Raw genomic sequence first — 23,722 nt, 5'->3', positions numbered from 1 at the left:
CATAAAATTCTCATAGAAAAAAAGAATCCTCATAGAATTCACCAGACTACTCATAGAAGCCTAACCCCTCCCCACTTCCAACACAAACTCACACACACACACACACACACACACGCATTCTTGTCCCCCTCAAAGGAAAGAGCAAGTCACCTTGAACTCAACCTTCTTTCCTCAGAAAAAGGCCATTGGACCAATCTCTCTCTTATGAAAATGTAGGGGCTGGAGACACCCCCTGCCCAGGGTAAGGGGGTAATGCAACGTTTTGTGGCCTGACCAGGAGAGGCCTCCCTTTAGGCCCCTTAGTCTTCGAACCTGGCCCATTGGGAAGAGGGGAGTCATTGACATAAGGATCCCTGGGCTTCCGAGAAGAGAAGGGACTCTAACCCTTACAGGAAAGCTCATCATGGCCGCCTAGATGCAGTGCCCTTTGGTATATGAGCCCCACGAGGCAGGGAGTTTGGTTTGTATTGTTTCTATGTGTCCTAGCACCTACTCCTGTGGCTGGCATGCCAGTCCTGAATAAGTATTTGTTTAGCAAATAAATGTATGAAGGTGTGCTAGCAGGAAAAGACTCCAAGGGCCCAGGAGGGTACCTACCAGCAAGACAGGGCAAACACAAGGCCAACACAAGGGCTAGGCCAGCTCTGGGCATTATAGTGGACTGGTTAGGGGTCTGAACAAGTGAGGCCTTCCTGTTAGATAGACAGAGGGAGACCCGTCTATGGGAGACCTCATCCAGGGGAGAAAAGCCAAGGAACGGAAGCACCGGGGAAGGTCTGTCTCAAAGGCATCCTGGCGGTGGATGGCCAAGAACTGCACAGGCCAGTCTCCAGCCTGTCCTGTGTGGGGACTGGCCATGTGGGGGATACAGTCATGTCCTTGTCCTTGCAGAATCTGGAAGAGGATTCCAGTTGTTTTTTCAGTTTCACCTCAAGCAATATGGCTTACTTTCATTCTTCTGAATTGCGCTTTGCAAAAAGCCCCCAAATTCAACCTCCAGGAAATTGGTAGAGACTTGTAGAGATGGGCTATCATCCAGCAAACCTAACTGTGGATTTGGCTTATCAGAGAGGAAAGACTCTGCCTCTTCCAGGCAGAGGGCAAGACTCCTTTCCTGGGGCCCTGGGCTCTACAAAGCCCCATGGGGGAAGCAGCAGGGCTGATTGGTCAGACCAGAACTCTGTGTATCTGTCAGTCTGGCTGTATGGGGGTGATGTCACCTCTATTCTCAGCAGCTCCCTCTGCACCCCTGGGCCAAGGCCAGCTCTGTGCCCTTCCCTGGGCATGCTGAGAATGGACAAGGAGCAACCGGCATTTGGAAGTGAGTTGTTTCAGTCACACAAGAGCAAAGTAGACTGTGGATGCATGTTTGAAAAAGAAAGACAACGCACACACAGAAAAAGACTCAAGCCAGGCTGAGCCACCGCTAACCTAGAATTATTTTACAGCCAACACCAAACATTCTACTTCTGGCAACATTCAAATCGGGGTGACGGGCTAGAACTTCAGTGAACACAAAAACCACGTCCTCGTCACTCCCATTGCCTCCCGGCACACACAGGCCATGTGCCAGCACGGCCTTTGGGCAGCAGGAAGGAGAGGGCTGGACTTCTTGGGAGACTGAGTCACCAGATGTAACCTCAGCAGCAGTGCGAGAAAGACTAGCAGAGGATAAGGAAGAAACAAGTGAGAGCACGTCACGGGGGGTCTTGGGGGTCAGCTTGAAGCCCAGAGAGTGGGCAGTTTCGGCTCGGGCTGGGGGGCGGTGCCTTTGAAGGTTGTTGAGCAGGGGATGACTTTTCAGACACACCCACTAGGAGGGTTCTGTTTAGGGAAATCAAGTGTCCCCATGTGTGCCAGGCTCGGTCCTGGTTTTCCTAGACAGTCCCAATTTCTGCCTGCTATCCCAGTTAACTCCCCATTACTAGTTTTGCTTACTGGGTATTTTATGATATTAAGGCATTATATTTAAATTTTTTAAAACAATAATAGCATTGTGATTTTTTTTAAGTGCTTATCTCTTAGAGATATATACTTCAGTATTTATAGATGAATGCTGCCCTAGATTAGCTTGCAAATAACTGGAGGGGTAAGCAGGGAGTGGATGGGGCTAGAGATGAAACGAGACTGATTGAGTTAACAGTTGCTGAGGTTTGGTGTGGGGACACGGGGACTCATTACACTAGTTTCTCTATTTTTCTATTTGTTTGAAGTTTTCTGATATAAAACATTTTAAAAGTTTAAAAAGGAAAGTGTCTCAAATTAGACAATAAATGTGGTCACGGTAGTTCAATTGCCAGGAAGAATTTTGTCTCTAAGGGACAGCGGGCAGTGTCTGGAGACCTTCTGGATTGTCATAACTGGGAGAGGGGGTGTATGCTACCGTCACCTCACGGGTACGGGCCAAGGGTGGCCCCCATAACAAAGCGTATCCAGCCCCAAGAGTCAGCAGTGCGGAGGATGAGGAAGCCAGGTTAGTGGGTTTCTCTGCAATTGTCGTTGATGTGCCGCTATATAAATGGGAGGGCTGGTGTGTCGTGTAAATTCACTGTAATTTATGCGCTAGAGGTGAGTAGTTAACACTGGCTAACAAGGGCTTCAATGTCGTTATCTAAGTCTACTCCCCCTGAATTCATTACTTAGTGTAAAAGGTATTCTAGGTAACTGGTCATTGGTGCAGTAAGTGATGTTCAAGAAATGTGCACGGCTGGGAAGGTGGTACAGGCAGCTTTGTCTTTGCTTGAAGACAGAAAACTCCAGCAAACCGGGCTGCCTGACATCCAGGGACTAGCGCTGTGGGTCTGTTTCCATTTGGTTCTGGGTCTCCCTCTGGGCCCAAACCATCCCCCCAAACTCTGGTAGAAGTCTCTGTCTCCTTGTCCAACCAAAATGTGGGCTGGTCCTGCTGACAGAACATGGGCTTACCTTTGCGGCGCTAACCTTTCATGCCAGTGCTTGTTGGCACACCTCGGGACAAAGGAAGAGTATGTCTGTAAGCTTAGTGGAGGAGGTCAAATGACTGTTTTGTGCCTACTTGCTGTTAAAAATATATCACTGTGTCAGCATCTGATCCGAAATTTGCTTTCATTGTCATATACCTCCTTGTAGCAAAGACTCATAGCCCCCACCTAATCCTCGGGGACACCAGTGTTGACCTGAGAACCTGCCAATCATTGAAGGGCCACGCTGGCTGAGAGTAGGAGGATAATGATGGTGGTGCATGCAGAAGACAGATTAGGGAGATTAGACTTTTCCCACTTCCTTCAGGATCTTTCTAACGTCTTCCATGTACCTCCCTGGCACCAATACCGTGTATCACACCTCTTCCTACCCGACCAGGGTCTCATCCATGTCTCCCAACACCTACCACTGTGGCTTCAGCCAGGGCCAGGAGTGGTCCATTTGTGCCCAAGACCTCCAAGGCATGACCGTAAACATGCAGGAACGCTGTGTGGCCTGAGTCTGGCCTCCGGGGCTGGAATGAATGCATCATGGGGCCAACATTAGTTTTCAGTTTCCTTCTATCTGCCTCCAGCTACAGCCGGACAGCAATATGCTGCCTCAGTGTCCTAGAAAGCCAGGGGGCCAGGGAACCATGCTTCCTGCCCGGAGCTGGGCTTCCTGGTCACAGGCAGTGGCTAGGCCTATAGGGGCAGGGGATAGTCAGTGAACAGCAACAGCAACTGGGACAGGCCACTGAAGAAGCCTTATTTTCAGTCACCATGGGCTCAGAAGAAGTGGGATTATCAGAGCATAGGCTCTCAGAATATGAGAGGTGGGGACATTGAGGGCATTGTGCTATTGAGTGTGGGGGGGTGGCACATTGCAGGGAAAGAATGTCAGCACACCGAGGCAAGCGGGAGGATCCAGAGAGCTTTCTAGAGCTGCCATGAGATGAACTCCATTAACAACCCTTCTGAGGAGGGGTATTGCTGCGCTAGCCAGTCCTAATCACTCCTGCACATGCACGTGCACATGTGCCTGGGCTGCATTAGTTGGCTTCATGGCCTTTTCTTTCCCAAGGTCTCAGATTACATGTCCGACGTGGACTTTTCCTAGCTGTGAATCCCAGGGTATGCTGAGTCCAATGAAGCCCCCCAAATTCTCCCACCAGCCCAGGAAAAGCTACTTGACTCCCAGGACTCCCTCAAGGTGCACCTCTGAAAGAGACAGAAGACCCTGCAGAGGACCGAGACCCTCCCTGGAGGTATGCTCCTCCACCAGGGTTATCAGCAGGATCTCTGGCACAATTCTGCTGTGACTGTATTTGCCTTCATCCCAGCCAGTAGCTGCACCATGGGGAGGCTTGGGGTAGAAAGGAGAAGGGGGTCTAGGCTTCCTGCAATCTCTACAGCTCGTCTTCCCCAAACCATGACAAATAAGCATATACTGCAAAAAAAAAAAAAAAATGCTTAGTGTGTGGCTTCAAGGCGCTTTTTCCACCAGCTACCACCCAGGCCCTGCCTGTCTAGGGATGTTGGGACCCCCAGATCTCAGCCCACATTGGCGTGTGCATGGCTCTTCCTGTCTCCTCCTCCGTCTGGGGTTCTCTGAGCACACAGGCTGGGCTGGGCCTTGTTGGTCTCTGTCTCTCTCACAGCAGAACTCAGCACAGAACCCCGCTCCCCCCTACCCATCCCTGCCCCCATGCTTGGAGGATGTCAGTGAGTGTGGGCAGAATTTAATTGCCTGACAAGTTCAGATTCGCATCTTTGATCTGCAAACCTGGCAGTGCTGGGTCGTGGCGAGAACTCAGGATTCTGGCGCAGACAGGTGGACCTGGGCTTGAATCCCGGCTTTGTCACTTACACCGTGTGACCTTGGACAGTTTCTTCACTCCCCTGAGCCAGGGTGTCTTTGTCTGGGAAATGGGGACAGTTGTACCTAACTCACAAGAGACCGCGCGAGGGGTGATTACACAACATGCATAAGCAATCCAGCCTGATGGCCGTCGGTCTTCCTCCAGGGGACTAGCTGGGCCCAGCCGCCAGTGATTTAGTCTTGATTCGGGCCCCAGGATTTCTATGTTAGTGGCATAGGAAGCACTTGATGTAAAATCCTAAACCTCACAACAGTCCTTTGAGGAAAGTATCATTATCGACAACACCTTTTTTTTCCCCCAGTTTCATCAGCTTCTTTTAAATTTATTGGGGTGACAATTGTTAGTAAAATTACCTAGATTTCAGGTGTACAATTCTGCATTACATCGTCTATAAATCCCATTGTGTGTTCACCACCCAGAGTCAGTTCTCCTTCCATCACCATATATTTGATCCCCCTTAGACAACACCTTTTTATAGCCCAGGAAACTGAGGCACAGAGAGATTAGGAGGCTCAGCCAAGGCCACGCAGCTGGCAGAGCTGTGGTTTGAATCAAGGCCTCTGGGTGTTGGTGCCCATCCTGCTACTTACCCCAGTGAACTGCTCGGAGTTCACTCTGTCAAAGAGAGGAAATTGACAAAGGGACGTCCTTTGATGTCAAAAATATTTGTGGAGTTCCCACTAAAGAATTAGAAGAGGGGGTCTCCACCCCACCATAGGTCCTGGGGAACGTGTCTGGCCCCAGACCTGCTGGGGGAGTTTTGCTGAGACCTGGCAGAGGCAGCCCTGCCCATCACGTCTTCCTCTGCAGCCCGCTAGCCTGCTAGGGCGTTTGAACAATGATTAACTGCCGCGGACAGGCCGGTGCAGGCTGGGGCGGGCATGGCAGGTGAGCTCACCCCTTGCACAACTGCTGCCACACCCCCGCCTGCCCGGCTCAGAGGCAACCGGGAATGGGGGGGTGGGGGTGGGGGCAGGACCGGGCAGGATCCCAGAAGCTGGGGAAATGGCCCTGGGAAGGACAAGGGCCACTCTGGCCTGACGTGAAGACCTAATCACCACCACATGCTGGCCCCTGCTTGCAGAGCCTCTTCTGGAGGCTTCCGTGAGCCCCAGGAGCAGACTCCAGCCTCAGTGCTCAGTGGGACCAGACTTACTAGAGATTTTCCTCAAACAATGATACCCAAGCCTGCCCTCTCTGCTTTAGCCACAGAACATCGCACCTGAAATTGGACTGGAAGAGGCAGGAGCTCAGCCTTGGGGCCCCCACCCAAGCTACAGATAGCTTGCTTCTCTTCGCCTCCCTACCTGGAGGGGTCACAGGCCCATGCATGTTCCAGGCAGAGGTGACCTCCACACACCAGCCCCCAGGGCCGTTTCCCCTGGAGCACCCCAGTTCCTGGAGTGGTGATGGTAGTGAACTCACATTCAGACTGGGCCAAATCTGCCCCACAGCCTCACACTCCAGCCTTGCCCGAGACCAGGCCTCTACTTGTTTGTTGCATGAAGCACTGAAGTCCTTTGCCCTAAATAAACTCTGCGCCCATTTCAGGTCAGGCTTCACTGCTCCACAAGTCTGGAGAAGGTTGGGATATGTGGTTGGGGGTGGGGGAGGAAGTGAAAGATAATTTTCACTAAAGATGGGAAAGGGGGGAGGGTGTCCCAGACAGAGCTGACCCTCTTCCTGTCCCCACTCCCGTTCCTCAACTTTGCAGAAAGGATAATCCCTGCTGGTCTGTGAGGGGTCTTAGCTGATCTGAGGGGTCAGTCAGCCTTGCTACAATCCCTATGGTCCCCCAGGAGTCTAAGGAAGGGCTGGGCCTGATTGAGGGGCATTGTGACCCCAAGGCTTTCCAAAGAGTTTTCAGTAATCAGCAAAGAGTTGGCTCCTCCTAACTGACAAGTTGGGCCCTGTTTTTGTCCCTGTGTCGCCTGCCCAGCCTCACAGAAGCCAAGCTCGTGTACTTGGGGCACCACATCCTGTTTATTTCTTCCCAGGAACCCCCAAACCTGAACTGAGAAGGCTGGGGTCTCACCCTCAGGACCATGTGAGACCCCGGCCCTGACACCCCCGGGTGCATGAAGAGAACAGAATATACTCACTGTCCTCAGGAGAGTGACCTCATGGGAGACAAGCACGTGAGCAAATGGCAGAGAGCAGGAGAGAAGTTCCAGGGTGGAGGCCTGTCCCGGCTGCTGAGATGATGGGCTCTCACTTCTGACAGCAGGCCCTGTTCTAAGCAGGTTACGTGTATTTACTTATTGTTATCACATGGGCTTCGCAGTGAGCTATGAAGCAGGTAATTTCATGACACCCATGCTAGCCAGTGAAGGGATGCGAGTAGCAGGTCCGGGATTCAAACCTGGGCCCCTGTGCTCTTAGCCACCATTTAGCCACCACGCTGGGCTGCCTTTGATGCAGCAGGAATGAGAAAGGGGGTCAGGAGCAGCTCTGTACCAGCTGGACCTGAGGTGTGAATAGGAGATTGTCAGAGAACCAGCACAGGAACGGAAGAGACAGGTTCCTCAAAGCTGGGAGCCATTAACGGTGAGCACCCCAGAAAGAAGATGGGGACAGGAATGCCTGATCCTCCAACCCCTGCACCTATGAATCTCCAATATTCGTGTATTACAGGTGAAATTTAAACACACAAACACAATAAAAACTAAGCAGCCTGTCAAAAAGCAACAGCCTGGTGCAGGAGTTGGCACACTTGTCCTGTAAAGGGCCAGATGGTAAATATTTGAGGTTTTGCAGGCCGTACATTTTCTGTCACAACTACTCAACTCTGCCACTGCAGCCCAAAGCTCCAACAAGTAGGAGGGGCTGTGTGCCAATAAAACTTTATTTATGGACATTGAAATGTCACATAATTTTCAAAATATTATTCTTTAAAATGTTTCAACCACTTTGAAATGTAAAAAAGTGTTTTTAGCTCGCAGACTATACAAAAACAGGCTTGGGGAGTGATTTGGCCGTGAGCCACAGTTTGCTGGCTGCTGCCACAAAGGCTCAGATAGGTGAAGTGTGTTATGGGGACTTCAGAGAAAGTTACAAAGATTGGCTAGAGTCCAGGAGTCCCAGGAGTGAGGAGCAGGGCTAGGCCAAGACTGGAGGGGAATGGGGTCCCCCCAAGGGGCCTTTAGGACCCTGAGAGGAGTTGTCCCTGCTGGGTCAGCCTCAGACTCAAGCTCCAGTGTCACTAGGCCCTGGCTGTGAGACCCAGGCATCTGTTTCTCTGAGCTTCAGTGGCTTCAGCTGCAAAACAGGACACTGGCATTGACCTTGAAAGTTCTGTGAAAGGGGCAAGCTGTGTGTGTGTGGGGGTGGGTGGGTGTCGCGTCCCACGCGACGAGAGTTGCAAGGAGTGTGGCGCAGGGTTAAGAAAAGACAGTAGCCAATAATAGATTATAAGCGGGGCCAAGGGACCCCAGTCTCAAGGACTGGACACCCCGAATCAGGCTTATTCATTAGCTTTTATTAGATGGGAAAGTAAAGGAGATAAATCTTGTCAATCTCAAGATCTGTGAATCCCAAACATCATAATAGGAAACTGATTCAAGCCAATGACTCTTGCCTGCAGGCAGCAGAACCCTAAGTCTCAGGATATTTGTACTTCCCCAAGGGACAAAACTATATGCATAGGAATAGATGGAGATCACATCACTGAATCTCTTCCCTTGCAGGTTTTGGGAAGGAATGCAGCCACAGAGGCAGAGGCTTTCCTTAGCCGGGAAGGTGGGGGACTGTGCCCACCTCTACGAACCCTGTGGGTTCTACTGTTGGTCCCCACTCGACTGCACCTGGCTTAAATTATACCCCCCGTGGGGAATCTTACTCATCATTGGCTGACCAGCCACCTTTTTGGGGCCAAACAGGGAGACATGAGGTGCAAACACAAAGGTGAGGCAAGGTCCCTGAAAGGCTCCGTCTCACAGACTCTCCTTTCTTTGGGGGCAGGTACAAAGAGACAGACGGGTAGGCTGCAGTGTGGCAACGTGGTGGGGGAGGGGTAATTATTTATGCAACTGTTTTGGTTATTCTCAAGATTTTATGCAGGAACTTGGCCAGATACAAGTTTTGGAAAAATCTACCTGGGGGCCATGTGGAGAATGGGCCAGCCTCTAAGTGAACACCTTCCATCCTTGCACTGGCTGCCTGATCCACCTTCCACCCTTCTCCTGTTGTCCTGCCCCTGGAAAGACCAATCTGTGTCTTCCTTCAAGCGTCAATGGATTCCTTCACCCTCCCATTGCTAGATGGACTCAGCCAATGGGGAGCCCCAGCAGCAAGTGGGGAGAGAGAGGAGAGTGAAGTTCAAGGCATTAACTCCTCTCCCTTCCTACAGGGTGTCCCCAAGCTGGCTGTATCCCTTAGGGAAAGCCACAGCACAGCCGGCTCACCTCACTAGTTCTAGGGGTCTTTCTACCCTTTGTCCACATCTTCGCAAAGTCTTCTTGACTTACCCTAACTTGAGTGCATCTGGCTGATTGATTAAAGAGCGTGAGACTGGAGAGAGACGAACGTTAGGAGACCATTGCTGTTATCTTCATGAAGGAAGATGAAGTAGTGAATCAGGACAGTGACAGGGAAAGAAGAGCTGAAAGAAACTGAGACATAGTTAGCAGCTCACACGGGGAATGAAGACGAGCGTGAGGGAGGAAGCTCTGGGATGCATTACATCTCTGGCTTGGGTACCTGGAGTATGCAGCTTCTGAAAGAGGATACCCAAGGGCAGAGGCACATATTTGAATGGAAATAATGAGTTGAGGTGGTGCCTGTAAGACATCCAGGTGACTAATGCACAGGGGTACCCCCGCCTTCATACAGCCCTGATTTTCTACCTGACCTTTAGCTATGACCCACCTACTTCTCCCAGATGAGCCGTGATGTCAGGTACGGCCTGGGAGCTTTGGAGAGCAGTCAATGTACCAGTGGTTGCTGGGCTTTTCCTTCCCCTTCAGATGCAGGAGGAAGGATCTCAGCTGCATGAACTTGGCCAAAAAGAGTGATGGGGGTATGGTAGGGCCCCCAGGTGAGGTCTGGAAGGACCCTGTCCCCAGAGGGACCCTGGGTGAGATAAAGCACAGCAGCCAGCCGATGTTGTTGACAATGACACTAGATGCTTTGGCCCATCGGTCAGGCAAGCTGGACACGAGGAGGTATCTCCATTTGAGGGTCATTTGGTTTAAATCTTCCTTTTAACCACCTATCTCTTGTGGCTTGCAGGAGGCAGGAGGTCAGATCCAGGCTTTCCTCCAGAATGGGTCCTGGCATTGGGGCAAAACCACATGTTGGAGGCAGGGGAGGAATAACCCCTTCAGATCTCTCCAGGGCTCCATGTCTTTCATAACTGGACTGCCTTCTGATTATTACATTGTCCTTCCAAAACAAACACTTGATTGAATATTTCTCAACTGAGTCACTGTTCAGTTTGCCTTCTCCCAGGAAATCAAACACTCTGGTTTTACCTCTTCACTATTCTGACCAGTCATGTTTTACCCTCCTCTGGGACTGGCATTCAGGCTTCTCTGCTCTCTCTCACCCATGGACCACCGGGCAGTTAAAGTCTTATATTCACTGCCTTTGAGGGGGCGACCGTTTGCACAATGCTGTTCTCCATTTGTCCACGATGAATTACCACATCTCCTTCTCCTGAGAGGCTGGCCTGCCTTCAAGCCCCCCACCCCCCACCTCTAGCTCCAGTCCATAGGTCTGGTATTCATTAATGTCTAGTCAAGGCTTGATTCAGCCACATTGCTTCACAGGCAGCCTAGCGGGCAGACAGCCTAGCGGGCAGACAGCTAATGCTTCGGGCAACCCAGGTCTGACCAACTGGTTGGTCAAATCAGATGGTCACGCAGCTGACGGGAGCAGTTTGGTGACCTTCAGTTCATATAAGGAAGGGTGACACAAGCGTCCCTATAGTGTGTGGACTTGCTCAGCCATTCTCACGGAACCCACTGAGGCCCCCAACAAGCCCTGAGTAGAGGCCCTGGACAGTTTCACACACAGGAGGCTTTAGGGCCTGGGGTTCAGTGCTGGGCTCCCAGGGCTCTATTGGATCCATGTTCCTAAGTGCCCTGAGGAGGGGGGAAGGGTCACCAGAACCGCCTTCTCATGGGAAGATCCGCTTTCTGTTGGGATTCCCCTGTTTTCTTCCTGAGCCTCCAGGCCACCAAACAGCCCCTGTGACAGCTACTCAAAAGAGCTATGGGCTTAGGGGATACTGGACTTTGGTGCCCCAAGGCAGGCACAGCCCAAAAGCAGCTGTGCTTCAGAAAGTATGACTCCCAGGGCTCATTCTAACTGTGCACGAGACACTTTCAAAGGTCAGGAGCCCCAAGGGTCATTTGAACAGGAAGGCCTCAGGTCACATCAAATGTTCCAATTCACAAACCCTCCATTTAACCCCTTTTCAGGAAGTCATCAGTCTCGCTGGCAGGCTGGGGGAGGAGTATGGTATTGTAACTGTCACAAGTCTGTGGCGCCCTGCTGTCTCTCTGGTCAGTGCACCTGGCTAAAGCACCAGCTCCCCGCACTGGGCACCAGGGGCTGGCTGGACATCCACAGCGGCCCCCACAGCAGCACAGCACAGGGAGAAGAGCCCCTTGACATAGCCTCTACTGACCCTAAAATCACCAGAGGCTGGAGGGAAAAGTGAGGAGGGGCTGCTTGGCAACAGAGTCCCTCAGATGCTGGTGTGAGAGCCAGGAGGGCCCCTGTGTTCAGGATGGCCTCACCCCCTTCTCTCTCTGTGCCCACCTCTGTCTCTCTCTCCCTCTGGGTCCTCAGTCCTCCTGCTGTGTCCCCAGGCAGTGGCCTGGACCTGAAGATCCCACAAAGCAGAAAAAATTATTTGTCCAATAGACGGAGAACTCCTCAGTGTAGTCCTGCCTTCTCCCCACTGCTCACACCCCACGCCGCTCCCACTTGGGCCTGCAGAGAATTTGTGTGTCAGTGTGAGGGTGGGGAGTACGAGACCAAGCTGAGACCACTCAGCCTCAGCCCTCTGCTGGAAGGCTCCAAGGAACTCATGGAAGTTTCTAGAGTCACAGACAGATCCTCTTGCGCTCCGGGATCCACCTCCACCTGGAAGCCCATCCTGTGAGTGCTGACAGGCTTAGAATCACAGGGCAGCTGCTGAGAACGTAATTAGGAAGAGCAGAAGCCAGAACCGCACATGGGATGAGCAGGAGGAAGAGGGAGGAGAAGCCACAAGGTCATCCTTGGGCCCTTGCTCCCCAGGAGTCTGCCGCCTTTGGTGTGTGGCCCCAGCCCCTGACGACCCCTCCTCCAGGTGGCCTCCCATGGCACTCAGAGAGCTGTGGGAAGAGGCAGCAGTGAAGGAAAGACTCCTGGACAGGAGAAAGGGACCATCCAGAAGGCCCAAGAGAAGCTGGCCCCTAGCGCCCAAATTGGAGATGCTGGGTGGGTGGGGGCACACTAAGTGCTGTGTGAGCTCCCTGCCTCTGGGCACCCGCAGAGCTGACAAACCCTCACAGGAGGTCTTCCTCAAGCAGGGAGGGAGTGCTGAGAATCAAGGGTGAGGGAATGGCCCCTGACTCAATAGAGCCTGTGTCATCACAGTCCCCTGAGGCCATCGTGCCCCTTGGGGGTGACCCACTCTGGCCACTGCATGGGCTGCTACAGGAGAAGTGCTTCTGGAGAGCCAGCACCCACCTCAGCACTGCCCAGAGAGGCCGGGGTCCAGCCTGCCCCCACCCCAGCCCAGGTTCTGCCTGCCACAAAGTCACTTCCCCCACAGGACCTTCATTCCCTCGTTTCCAATGTTTTTGTGTATCTCTAGGCTTCTCCCATGAGGAAATTCTACCCATCCTTCCAGGCCTGTGCGAGAGCCCCTCCCTGACACACACAGCCCTTAGCAGGCGTCTCCTTCCTTCCCATGCTCCTGCAGAGCTTAGAGTACAGCTCAGCGCCAAGTGCCAGAGATCTGAATTGTCTTCCCAGTGGGGTTGTGGGGGCCCTAAGTGCAGGGTACCTATTCCAGAGGGAGCCGGGCTGGACTTCCTATGGTGCTCAGTGGGGACTCAGTGATGTACTGATTCCTCAGCTGCAGCCCTTCTGCTCCCCACTCTCTCTCCACTAGCAGGCCTGGGAAACTGTACCCCATGCCACCTCCAAGAGCCACTGGAATTCCTCCTGTGGGCTCAGCCCTGCCCTAGGTTTCACAGGCAGCAGCCCAGCTTCTTCGAGGCAACACAAACCTGGGGCCTGGTCTTAGCAACTGACCCTCCCAGGGAGCTCTCACTAACTTGGCAGTCACTGGCCACTGTTCCTGTCCTTTCGAGGAACTAACTGCTGTTCTGTGAGTCAGTAACAGGACAAAGGAGAAGGCGGCCTCATGTGACAGCTATAGTCATAGAGGAAGGCACATCCGGTTCTGCTTCTCCAGGGGGGCATTCTCCTTTCGTGGAAAGGAGATCCCAGTCACGACACGAGCTCGATGTAGCTGCAGTCTAACCAAATGGGTTTCTAGACAGCCCGCCTGAGCAGCAGAAAGAGCACTAGGCTGGAAGCAAGGAGACCCTGTGAGTCTTGGTCCCCCCTCTGACTGGCAAATCACTCTCCTTCTCTGAACTTCAATTTCGAGGGTGTGGCCGCAAGAACCCTAAGAATCCTCAGTTTTATGACGTCCACAAATCCATGTATGTGGAGAAGTACTAAGGGGCCGACCATGTCCTGAAGTATCCCTTCAGCTGTGTGTCCCGGTCAGCCTGGCTGCCCCACTGGCAAAGGGACCCTGCAGTCCTTCGAGGAAGCTTTGAAACCAGGCAGTTCTGGGCTCCAGTCCCAGCTCTGCCACTTACTTGCACATTATATAACTTTCGGGCTTTGTTTTACTGACAAGGTGATCTGAGGCCCAGGAGAGAAGGAATGGGCAGAAGACGCAGGGCAGTCCCTGGGCTTGTTGGCTCACAGCTCTGTGTTCCCCCCACCTTCTTTCCCCAGAGGACCCTAAAGGGGTGATGGTCAGGAGACAGCCAGGGTGCTGGGAGGGTGTTCAACTTTCAAGGCCTGAGATGAAGGTGACCATCTGTCATCGCCCACCTGGCAAGGCCTCTTCCTCCACGCGGGAGTGCCTGTGGCTACGCTGGTGACTCCGCATGTTTGGTGGTAGGGTAGGGGCTGGGTGGGGCCACATGGCACCAGAGGGAAGCCCTGAGGGATTGCTGGACCGCCTCCTGGGTGGTGGCTGAGGCCTCGGGTCCTATGCCTTTCATCTCCAGATGCCTGGGCCTCCCTCCCCACATGGTGCCCAGAAGGAGTGTGGGGATTTTCCTTCTGGAAAGGGCTGGCCTGTAGCAGAACTGTCAGCAGGAGGTGGGTGGTTGGAATCGGGTTCAGAGTGGGTTACACCTCCCACAACCCTTGAAGTGTGTAAGGATTTCTGCGTTCACCGCATTCCTCTCCACCCTTCAAGTCCCTCCCATCCTTTTCAGGGCTGTTTATTAACAGGGCCGTGGTGGCCCATGGATGGGGGAAGGGCAGAGGGGAGTCATGGAAACCGTAGTTGTGTGTATGTACAAATGGAGCCCTCAGCCTCTGGCCGCTGGAGGGCGTGCTCAGGGCCAAAGTGTGTGTCTGTGCACACTGGTCAGGGCGTAAGGGCTGCACCTACCTGAAGGAACAGTCCTCCCTTCTAACTACAATCAAGGCCGGGTCTACTTACCACCCCATGTGCCCACAGGGCTGAATCTGCCCAGAGGCGGTTTCTAATGAGCATAGACATGCTCTTGTGTCCCTGAGGCCCCATGGCTGTGCTGGGGTCACCCGTCCCTGGGCAGAATTTGGGTGGGGAGAAGGGTTCTGAAGGTGCACAACACGTGAAAACTCAGCTCACAAAGTAGCAGCCGCCCAGTGCCAGGACATCTGTTTTCCAATTTGTGACCCACCATGTTGGCGACCACTGGCATGTGCAGCCAGGACCCTGAGCAGTCTACCAGTCAGCACAGGGCCTGGGAGACTCATGGCTGCGTCTACGTCAGCCATGAACCATCTTGAGAAGCTCAAGAGAAATGCTGCCTGGTTGCAGATGCCCTCCCACCCTGTCTTGTCAGTGCCTCCCTCAAGAGAAGGACAGGTGTAGGGCCTGGAGCCCACCCGCCTCCATGGCCACCCAGATCCCCAGACATTAAAACCCATGGGTCAGTTCTGATTAGTAGGCCGGACTGCATCAGGCCAAGCCCTGGTGGCCTCTAGGATCAGCCAAGTCTCTCCTTTGAAGTTGCAGATGCTCTGTCCCCATGTATACTGGGGTGGGGGAGGGTGTCACAGGAGAAGGGGACTCAGCGTTCCTTCCTTCACTCTCACTAATCCAGTGCCCCGCACCACACACACACACAGACACACACACACACACACACACACACACACACACACACACAGGAGTATGGAACATGGGAGACCCAGGACCTAGCCTGGTTGTACCTCTGACACATTGTAACCTTGACCAAAAGCTTCCATAGATTAAGTACTCACACAATCAGTGCTTTGGTTTAGTGTCACCAGGGTCCCATGTTCAGTGACCCCATTGCTGTGTCTTTAGTCCTCCTCCTTCAACGCTCATTCTCCTCACCCAGGCCCGGGGAGCTGAGGGAAACACTTGGACAAGCTGACGAACAAGCTCCTGAATGGATAGAGTGCAAGGTCCTTCCTTCTCCACCATCACTTCCAGGCCCTGATCCCCCCATTCCCCAGCCTGGCTGCAGCAGAGCCCAGGTGTTTTTCATTAAGGTTTTTATTGCGATTCTCAGGCTCTGGCTGAGGAAGGCTGCAGGAGCTGCCTGATCCTCCACCCCACCCCCAGGCTGAGCCAGCATTGCAGTCAGGTGACGAGGAGCCTGTCCTCTCCTACCACCAGCCCTTCTCAGGCAGCCTTTCACCCTAGCCAGGACGTCACCCAAGACCCAGCTTCAGGCTCCAAGCCCATTCTTTCCCACCCATCATCCACACGGCAACAGCCAGAGCATCCTTCTGACAAACAAAGCCAATTATTCCATGCCCTTCTTTAAAATCCACCAAAGGCTGCCCTGTATAATTCTTGTTCTTGTTTCCTTGAACAACTGGCTGTGATTTGTAGTGCTTGCCAATTCCCATGGTGTAACTATTCCCACCGTGGCCAGTTTCAAACTACCAGCATGAGGTCACGGAACTCAGGGTACAATCGGCTCTCACAGCCCGGAGGAGAGGCTCCAGCTCACAAATGCTTATTCCCCTCACCCTTGACCTAGGGTACAAAGCCCTGCTTTACTTGCCCAAGTTGTCACTCCAGCCTCATCTCTCACTGCTTTCCCACCCCCCAGCATAGACACTGCAACTGGATGGCAGTTGTGGGTCCCTGGGTACCCTGGCACTTGCCAAAAAACACCCCTCTCCTGTTGCACATGGCCAGCTCCTTTGATAATACCTGATTCACATGGTTCCTCCTCCAGGCCCTTCCTCTAACTCCCCAAGCTAGGTTAGTGCCCTTCGTCCCTATCCCTAGTAGTGCCTTGGACATCTGTGTTATTTAATAATGTGTGTCTGTCCTTAACACAAAACTGTGGGCTCTGCAGAGGTAAGGGCTGTGCTTTGGGGTCTCTGGGTCCTGGCCCCTGGCCCAGCAGAGGCCCCAATGATTGTGTTGAGGGAGGGAGATGTATGGAGTCACGTGCTCAGGGCCCAGGGCTCCAGGTGAAGAGCTACCCCAAGGGCTCCTCTCCCTCTTGGAGTCTTCCTCGGCAGAGCCCAGTGCCATGTTCTTGGCCAACCTTCTAGGAGAGCTGCAGGACAAGAACCGGAGGCCCTGCCTATATTCACCTCCCTACTGGAAGAGGGGACAGCTCTCAGATCCTGAATCTGTGCTGTACATGTGTCACCTCAGCCTGCCCTCTAGCACAGAGGGGCACAGCGCTGGCCGGGGCTGGGGCAAAAGTGAGCTCCACCCTCTCCCAGTTGTTTGTATCCTCATGACCATGGTTTCCTGCATGGCAGGGTATCACTATTGACTTTGGCGCCAGCACCCAGGTATTTCGGGGAAGCCACCCTTTCCCATGCCTGGGAATAGCTTCAGGGCTTGCTAGAGCTGTGCTGGCCTGGGAGAGCCTCCCCTGCCTCCTATCCAGGTGGTCCTTTGTGACCAGAACAGATGAGACAGGAAGCAGCAGTGGTCCAGGGGACTGCCATGGGCTTCTGGGTGACAAAGACCTGACTTTGCATGTCAGCATGGCCACTCAATAGCTGTATGAAGTAATGGCTTAGGCCTCTGTTTCCACATCTGTAAAATGGGATGGTAATACCTGCCTCTCAGGGCTTTTGTGAGCATAAAAGTAACAGCCACTATTTATGGATTGCTTGCAAAGTGCCCACAACAATATGCAGGTTATATGATGCAGTTTACTCACAATATCTTATGTAGTCCCCCCTCAGCCTTATGAGATAAGAGTTGTTAGCACCATTTCACAGATGAGAACACTGAGGTTCTGAGGAGTCTACAGTCACACAGCAAGTAAAGTGGGGTCTAACTCCAAAGCTCCTGCTCCTGCCACTATGCTACTCTGTCCCTAAAATCAGAGGGTAGGTGTATGTAGGGACTGGCACATGCTAGGCAGGTACCAGATGGTAGCTATTATTAGTAATTACCCCAAATCCTGCTGTTCAACAAGTATCACGAGATGGAAGTTTTAAAAATTTCTTTCAAAGTCCCATTCATTTTGACCTTAGCATAAATTTGAATATTAACGAATTCCACTTGGTGGATATTCCCAAAGCAGCACCTGTGTGCCATATCCTCTGTTCTGCACAGAGAAGGAGTGGCACCCAGAAGCCTGGGGACCCTGGTTCTCCTCAGCTGTGTCCTCAGCCCACCCCTCCCCCATACCTCTAAACATGCGTGCTGAGGCCCAGTGCACCCCTATTTCCCTTTTAGGAGACTCTGGATCACTTCAGCCTAACGCTGACTGATGTGGATCAATCGGCAACTATGTGATGAAATACTGGAATTTCTGAGACGTTTTAATGGTTTATGGGACCATAATATTTGCAGTGGGGGTCTGGGAACCATCCTTGACACATCCCTCATCCTCATCACCCTCCCCCCCCCATGCCCCACACAGTCAAGGGAGGAGGGGTACAAACTACCAGGCAGGTGGCATGAGAAGGGGTCAGGCCCAACTATGTGGCTTATCAATATGAATCCTGTGTCACAACTTTTGGGGATAGCAGTGGGCAATGGTTTTTTCACTAACCCAAAAGTGCTCTAGACTATTACGCAAAAAATCAACCCACTGGCTGGTCCTGTCTGTCTTCCTTCCTGAATGTCTTCTCTGGCTCCCTTCCCCAAGTCCAAGGCCACTGCTTGGCCGGGCCATACACCTCTCACCAAGACCCCTACTATTCCTCTCACACTGCAGCCACAGGCTTGTTTTAGAGACCAAAGCCACTCCCTGAAAATCATTAGCACACAAGGAACCCATGCCAATCCATGAGCAAAAGGCAAAAGGCCCATTAGGAAACTATGCAAAACAGCTCCCCTGTGAAAAAAGAAACACCAATGGCACAAACACGAAAAGTTTCCTCACCTTCACCTCACTGACAATGAAATAACCAAATATCAAAGCAACCATGTGATGCCATCTCCATCCCCCACCATCATGGAAAAAAAGAAAACAGAACCGTTTGGTGATAACGTGTGGTGCCAGGTGAGGGGTGGGCTCTGGGACTTCTGCACACAGTGTGCGTATGGTGACAGGTGTGGCAAATTGCTGGAACTTTTAGAGGGTGGCTGTAAAGAACATCCCCTTGCTGCCGAGTCCACGATGAGCAAGGTGCCCCCGTGTTGACTCAATCTCTGTGTCTGCATCAGATGACGCTGTGTGATGGCTGTGTAGGACCTTTACTGCAGCATGTTTACCGTAGCAAAACCCCGGGCGGGAAGAACCCAGTCAGCGACCTTTACCTGGAAGACCAAACGCTCCACAGACATTAAGAAGAATGAGGTAGGACTGATGACACATGTTGAAATGAAACTGGAAAGGGTGCTGCCATCCCTTTGGTGTAGCTCTTTAAAATCGTAGACTTATCCTCACAAGGCTGAGCATGGAAAACATTTCTGGACCCACACAACGAAGGCCTGTTAAATGGAACTGCCTTTGGCGAGAGAGGCAGGTGGGGAGGAGGAGGCTTTCTTTCACTTTTCATTGTGACTTTTCTGTTCTGCTTGGATTTCTCATCATGAGCAGAGTATTGTAAGTTTTAAAATGTCATCAGGAACTATCTGGGTGGTGGGAGTTGAGGCTAATTTCGTTTTCTTCTTTATACTTTTCTATATCAAAAACAATCAAAATCAATGGTTTAAATGTCGCAAAACAAACAGAAACTTGCGCTGCCCGGGGGGTAAAGTCCATGTTCCTGAACTTGCACTGAGAGGTACTGTGACGCCAGCGGCTGGTTCCCCTCCAGTCTTGACTCCTGGGTCCCCACCACAGCTGACCCCACCCACCTTCTACCCCGCAAAGCCCACGCCCTCTCTTGCCTCTGGGCCTTCGCTGTTCCATGCTGTCCCGTTTACCTGGGATACTCTGTCTGCCTGCTCCAAACACCCCTTAACTACCTCACTCATCCTTCAGCCTGACGCCAGGTGCCAGCCCAGTCCTTCCCCCAGTGGCCATCCTGTCCTGCCCGGCTGGCACCCTGGCCAGATGCCATTAATGGCCTTTCCAGGGGTCATGCTTGAAGGTGAGGAAAGGGCCTGTCCACCGACAGCGTCCAGGGTTCCGTGCTGCACCTGGCACAGTCAGCTCCAGAAACGTCTGCTGACTGAAGTGACAGATGACTCCCAAACTGAAGGAACCGACAGCCGGCATCCCAGGCTCACCCCCAAAGCAGGCCTGTGTGTGGGGTGGGGTTCCTGGGCCTGGCCCCAGACGGCGGGCCCCGAGCCTGCGGAGGCAATCTGGAGGGGCAGACAAAGCAACGCGGCCGCACCGCCCGCTCGGCTCCAAGGTGGCTTTCATTTCCTCTTCTGCGGGTGCCAAGGCCCTGAACAAATATTTTCCTGGAGTGGAGGAGAGGCTTAGCTCCCCGCCTGAAGTGCTGGAAACACCCCTTGGTCTGGCAGGTTCCAGGAACCAGAGGAAGAGCGGGGTCTGTCTGCAGCTGGGGGAGGAGGGATCATTAGGGCTGCCCCTGGGCAGTGCCCACCCTCTTGGCCGGCTGAGGAGGGGGCCTGCTCCTCTGGCCTGCCAGGCCTGGGCAGCAGCCGGCTTGCTCCACACGGCACACAGTGTGCAAGGCTTTTTGCCCTGGGCCCCTCTGCCCATAAATTAGAATCCTCTGGGATCCTGAAGAAAACATAGGTCATGTGGGCCTCCGTCATTTTTGCTGAAAAAGCTACAGTGGGGTTTAAAGGAACTAATTAGAATCTCAGAAGCCCTTTCATGAGCGTCCCCCTTAACTTTCTTATTGCGGAATATTGTACAGAGTACACTCACCGTAAGTGTATAACTTGATGATTTATTTACATATACATACATCCTTGTAATCACTACGTAACATCAAACCAGAGAACATCCTAGAGTACTTTTCAGAGGAGATTCTTTTGTATCCCTACCTCGTCTATACCACAGCCCCAGCAGAGCTGCCCCTGGCTTCTATGACCAATTCGTTTTCCCTGGTCTTGAACTTTATGTTTGAAGTATGGGTCTTTTGTGTCTGGCTTTTTGCATTTAATGTAGTGCCTGTGATTTTCATCTGTGCTGTATGCTTAGCAGTAGTTTGTCCTTTTTTCAATTGCCAAGTAGTATTCCATTGTATGAATTTATACCACATTTTAGCCATTTATTCCACAATTTATCCATTCTCCTGTCGATGGACGTTTGAGTTGTTTCCACATTTGGGCTGCGACATACGAAGGTGCAGTGAACATCCTCACACACACCTTCCAGCGGACGCATGCTGTCATTCTGCTTTGGCAGGCGGATGTCTAGCTTCAGTAGATACTGCCACGTGAATGTCCAAAGTGTTCATGTCAGTCGGCATGCTTTCTAAGCACACAAGAGAACTCCTGTTGCACCACTCGCCCTCCAACAATTGTCCTTCCCTAAAGTCAGCTTCTCTGGTGGGTGTGTGGTGATCTTGCACCGTTTATAAGCTTCTAAAGACTGCTTGACTTACAGAGCAGGAGGCAACAATGAGCATCCCAGATGCAGAGACTCCCATCTTTGCAGCGAGCCCGTGCCCCATGCTGGGTCGTAGCAAAGCAGCTGCCCTCAGAAAGCACCTAGGGTAGCAGGAAGCCAGTGTGGAAACAGACACCTGCGATGACATGGCGAGAGGGGCCAAGGAGTGACCCAGAAGTTGCAAGGGCACAGAGGACTCAGTGCCTCTCCCTAGAGAAGCTTTGAGCCCACCTCCATCCAAGCTGAGCAGGCGTGGGGCACAGCACTGCTGAGGACCTGACTTGGGGATACATCACACTCAAACCCACACACCCTGAGTAGGTGCAAAGCTGGCGTGGTCCAAGGATAGGCACTGGACTGGGGTGCAGTGGTGCTGGGGAGCAGGAGGGAGAAAGCCAGGCAGGGCTAGCAGAGTCCCAAGCCCCTGCAGGCTCCCAGGCCGGGGCCCTTCCCCAGCTCCTCCTGCTCATGCAGCTCCAGGAACCCGGAGATCACCTCTGCCCGCCTTTGTCTTCCGCCAGGCTCAAACTGGGGGCTGGGGGACAGGATGAGGTTGACTGGAGAGAGGCAGGCAGGGCGTGTCCTCAGTGCCAGCACAGCCCTGCGCCCCTCTCTGCCGAGCAGTCTCCTACAGACCCATTTAAAAGAAGCCTTCTCTCCCACATGCTGCTGTGGGTCCCCTACCATCAATGCCAAACCTGAGAAGACAGATGAGACAGCCTTCTTCGAGGCCCAGCTCTGGGACTGCTTGTCCTTCAGGCTCCACCCTTGACTGCCCGCTCAGAAGGAAGCATCACCACAGCACCTTATCCCTCAGGCTCCACTTGAGAAGTGTACCTGTGGGAGGGCAAGGTGCTGCCCAGTGAGGCGGGACATGCCTCACAGGTCCTGCCAGTTTTACCTCTTAGCAAGTTCTCAAACCCAGTCGCCCTTCTCCATCCCTCACGATGCCAGCCACTCACGTTACTGTCGTTGGGCCTCCATTCCCCATCCCAGCTTACAGCCTGAGGCTCCAGGCTCTCCAGGGGCCCTCAGAGGTTAAAAACAGAGTGACCAGACACTCTCATCACATTCCGGCCTCATCTTTTTCCTCACCTGTTTTCAGTTCACATCCGTCATGAAGCCTCGAGTCCCTCTTTTCGCCAAAGCTGTGCCTTCTGCTTGGAATGTCTGCCCCCCTCTTGTCCGAGAGGCTAATTTGAATCTGTCCTTCAAGACCCAGTGCAAGCACCATCCCTGGGCACCTCCCTGACCCAGATGACAAGCTGGGTGAGGTGCCCTTGCCCCCCACCAGCCCACACTAAGTACTGTCATTGAAACCACACTCACCTGGCCATCTACCGGGGACTGCAACCTCCCTGAGAGTGGGGCTGTGCGTTGTTGCTCTGGATGTGAAAACAGCACTATCTGGAACAAAGCCCCAGAGGCAAGCAAGAAAGAAAGTGCAATTTAAAACAAAAGCTGGCTGCAAATTAAGAAGGCAACACAATCAAAGATGGCTCATTTGTTTAGAAAATAATTTGAATGAAGACTTAGTGGACCATTTACTGAGTTTCCCATCCCCATACAACGTACGACACACGGAGGCCACCTGGGCATGATCCAAATGTGAGGGGAAAATGATATCATGCTTAATTGCTCCAGCCCAGGCATGGGGAGGAGGGAGTCTTGGAAAAGCAGAAAAAAGGGGAGGAGAAGGGATCAAGGTCATGGGAAGTGGGGCAGCAAGCTGAGAATTGAAGAGAGATGGGCAGTGACATCCCTTGAGGCCAGGGTACCTGAGGGACTTGAAGATGTTTAAACTCCTTCACAGCTCAGCTTCTTCACGGTTAGTCCCAAACATGCAGGAAAGCCTGTTTTATGGCACCATCCATCCTGGCGTGCCCTGGGCCAGCAGAGCAAGAGGACAAAGTGGTGGGGCTAGGGGTGCAGTTTAACCTATTGGGATATGACAGGAGCAGGTTGACCCAGGAGGCTGGGGTCTCAGAAACTTGCAGAAGGGAACATTCTCCCCAGTCCTAGTGTCACTTTCAGTGTGTGCCTGGCCCACGGTGGGCACAGGGGCCAGGCTGCCCACTTCCAAATCCCAGCTGCACTACTTACTGGCATGCTATCTTGAGCAAGATACTTCCTCTCTATCTTGCAGGTTTTGTCTGTAAAGTGAGGTCATTAACGGCCATGCTGTCTCAACCTGGTAAGTTGTCAGTAGTGAATGAAATAATCCAGATGTCCCGTCTAGCAGTTTCTGGCCCAGAGTGGGCTAAGGATTAATAGCCAGGTAGCTGTTTCTGCAACTGTGCAGCCCAGGGACTTGCAGGACACAGGCACGTGGTGCAACCAGTGTTTGTTGAATGAATGATTGATCTGAGGATTTTGTCTCAGCCTCCAAGTGCTTTAAGTACAATGTGTCAGGGAAAGCAGCATTCTCCATTCTGCAAAGCCACTTGGGGCCACAGTCACTGCCCTGCCAGCAGGTGCAGCGCTCAGGGAGGAATGGTGCCTCTCTCTGTGCCCCCAGGACCCACCTGGGCTCTGGCTTCAGGGGCTGGCCTACACCCAAAGCCAGTCTGCGGGTCAGGTCCTAAGGGCCCCAGGTGGGGAGGCCTGCCATGGAGGACCAGCTGAGGCGGGGGCGGGGGGGGGGTGTCCGCAGCTTGTACAAGACTCTGAGTAAGGGGAACGCTGCTAGATGCCCTGGGAATACTGGGGTTCCTGTGGG

Source organism: Rhinolophus hipposideros, assembly GCF_964194185.1.
Source record: "Rhinolophus hipposideros genome assembly, chromosome: 12".
Classification (NCBI taxonomy): domain Eukaryota; kingdom Metazoa; phylum Chordata; class Mammalia; order Chiroptera; family Rhinolophidae; genus Rhinolophus; species Rhinolophus hipposideros.
The sequence above is the reverse complement of the archived record's forward strand: the minus strand, read 5'-3'. Positions refer to the sequence as shown.